This window comes from Tamandua tetradactyla, chromosome 4 (genome assembly GCF_023851605.1).
Source record: "Tamandua tetradactyla isolate mTamTet1 chromosome 4, mTamTet1.pri, whole genome shotgun sequence".
Taxonomy (NCBI): domain Eukaryota; kingdom Metazoa; phylum Chordata; class Mammalia; order Pilosa; family Myrmecophagidae; genus Tamandua; species Tamandua tetradactyla.
In genome coordinates, this window is record NC_135330.1 from 82,745,614 (window position 1) to 82,748,747 (window position 3,134).

The 3,134-nt window shown below is 36.1% G+C and overlaps 1 pseudogene; it reads right to left on the reverse strand.

Moving 5' to 3' along the window:
- Window positions 1-720: 720 nt before the first annotated feature.
- Window positions 721-1,946, reverse strand: LOC143679096 (beta-1,3-galactosyl-O-glycosyl-glycoprotein beta-1,6-N-acetylglucosaminyltransferase-like; annotated as a pseudogene).
- Between the last annotated feature and the right edge of the window lie 1,188 nt (window positions 1,947-3,134).

A 3,134-nucleotide genomic window follows, 5' to 3' on the forward strand; every position in this document is an offset into this window, starting at 1 on the left:
GATGATCATGCATCTATGTGATGATGTTAAGAATTAATGATTGCATGTGTAGAATGGTATGATCTCTAAATGTTGGGTTAATTTCTTTTTTTCCATTAATTAAAAAAAAAAAAAAGAGAAGGGATAATTGGAGATGAAGGGATACAGACTGTACAACGGGACTGGATATAAAAACTCAGAAACGGACAGCACAATACTACCCAATTGTAATGCAATTATGTTAAAACACTGAATGAAGCTGCATGTGAGGTATAGGTTTTTTGTTTTTGTTTTTTTTGGTTTTTTTTCTTTCTATTATTGATTTAATTCTTATTCTGTTGTCTTTTTATTTCTTTTTCTAAATCGATGCAAATGTACTAAGAAATGATGAATATGCAACTATGTGATGTTATTAAGAATTACTGATTGTACATGTAGATTGGAATGATTTCTAATTGTTTTGTTAATTCTTTTTTTAATTAATAAAAAAAAAAAAAAAGAAAAAAAAAATGTCCAAATTAAGGCATCCAAGGAAAGATACCTTAGTTCAAGGAGACTGATGATGTTTGGGGTTTCACTCTCAGCCAGCAAGGCACATGGTAACACCTGCTAGCTTTCTCTCCAGGCTTCTTCAACAGCTTCCCCGGAGCCCTGTCCAGTCTATGGGCTCCAGACAGGATATATTTTGCATACTGTTTTTATTATTTCTAAAATTGCCTACCACAGTCCACATATGAATGTCTACAGAGCTTTATGCCTTAAATGCTCATCCAAACACTGGATGGCAAAGGGGTCAACATGCGTGCCAAACTCACTGGCAAAGAAGTGGTATCTGTGCAGCAGCCAGTTCAAGTCACCCATCCCCAAAACACACACACAGTGCATGTGGACCCCACTGCAGGGTGCGCATGGGGTATCCTTGGAAACGGCTTCTTCAAAGTTAACCACTTGACAAAACTCGCCACTGCATGCACGTCAGACATTCCATACTTAGGGCTCAAGGAGAGCACGCTGGGACTTCTAGGACCCTTTGAATAGTGGGCCAGAGATATTTATCCAGGTTGGATGTCCTTTGCCCATTCTATAAATTTTTGGATTCTTTTCATCCCCTAGCATATTTCCTACTGACTACCAAGTAGGTACTGCCTGGAAAAGTGAGTGGTTCAAGAAGAGGATGCATTTTGTCTGTTCATGTATTGGTTAGTTTCCCATTAATGACGTTATAATGCTTCTTCCTCCAGTTCTCTTTACTGGATGGCATCTTTCAGCTTCCAGGTTACTTTCACCCATTAATGACTCAAACTTCCTGACAATTTCTGGGTTGGCTTTAACAAGAAGACCCATACCACAAAGATTGATCAGGTATTTCCACCCTGTACTCAGGCTATAGAGTTCTGCCTGAACCCAACTCCATGAAGCAGAAATCATGCCCTCCAAAGGACTGGCCACAGAGCCATTACTGAAACAGGATGCAATCCCTATCACCACAGCTAAAAAGTCTGATGTTTTTTGTCCACATGAGTGCAATAGAAATTTTGAGGCATATAGATGGCCCTCAGGGAACCTGTCAAGCATTTCAGTTTTATGATGAACCACTACAGAGTATGCAACTGGAAGCTCTGTCTCTTCTTTGCTAAGGGATCCTACAATATATTTGTATCTCTTGGTGAAAGAAGTGCAACCGCTGGTCATGTTTATATAGTCGTGGGATATCTACTTTTTAAATTGCACTGTCAGCATCTCAAGCTTTATCTTTTCAACTTCACCTCTATCACCCTGTATAACTTTGGTACAACTAAAATTACAGAGAATTAGGATTCTCTCTGATCAGCTCCAAATGTTCCATGCTTACAAATGTGGACTTTTTATGAATTCTGAAAACCAAGGTGACTAGGGAAAAAGTGAAAACCAAAAAGTATTTATTTGGTGGGATAAGAAAAACGTCTCCACAGCAACCTCCTCAGCATAGCAAACAATCGGAGCTTGACTGTTCTGTTAAGAGCAGTCATCTAGCCTTCAAGCACCATCAGTTTCCCCTCTGTGGTGGCTTTGAGAGTCCTCAGCTCACATTTATCAGAAGTGCAGAGACATCTTGAAATGGAGAACAGAACATACAGCAACAAGGAAAGGCTGGGTCAGATAGGCTCCTGGGCCCATTCAGAGCATCTCCCATATAATCAGCTTTTTTAAGTATACTGAGCATCCATCAATAGTGAGATGTCCCAGGAGGATTTCTTTTTTTAACATTTTTATTTAAAAAATGAACAACAATAAAAAATTGGATATCGTAGTTAGCTTATCCATAGGCATATTTAAATAAAGAATAATTTTAAAACCTGTGTTTGCACAGTAAGTGTCATAAACCAATTTAAAGTTAAGGCAGCAAGGAAAAAATCTACAAATTCAGGTATCAGCATTTCTTAAATTCTAAATATTAAATACTAACTTAAATATCATTTCGTCAGCTGTCAAAACTCTGAATGTTCTAAAAATATCAAGTAGGAAGTTACTACAAATATCAACAGTGCTATAGTAATGACCTATGTTACTGAACATTTTCCTGATTTCAGGAAAATATAAGGATACAAATGTTTTGACAATTAATATATGAAAATTTAACCACTGAAAATGGATATCTTAGCTTTATCCATAGGCATATTTAAATAAAATATCTAAATAATCATTATAAAGCCTATATGTTCGATATGTTTCATAAACCAACTTAAAATTAAAGCAAGCAAGGAAAAAGTCTACAAATACAGAATGGGTAGTCCATAACAAACTCTGGGGCCTGTACTGTAGCTGCTTGGTGAAGTGTGCTTTGAAAAGTATTGCTTTTTTCTTTCCTTGCTTTGTATATATATTTTATAATCAAAAAACAGTTTTAAAAAAAACAACTATGAGCAATTATAGTAATATTAGATAAGATAGGTTCCCAAAGTCAAAAATTTGAAAATGTTTAGTAACATAGGTCATTACTATAGCAATTGATAGTTGTAATAACTTCCTACTTGATATTTTGAGAACTTACACGGTTTTGATAGTTAATTAAATGATGTTCTAGTTTGCTAGTTGCCAGAATGCAATATACCAGAAATGGAACAGCTTTTAAAAGGGGGAATTTATTAAGTTGCAAGTTACAGTTCTAAGGCTAT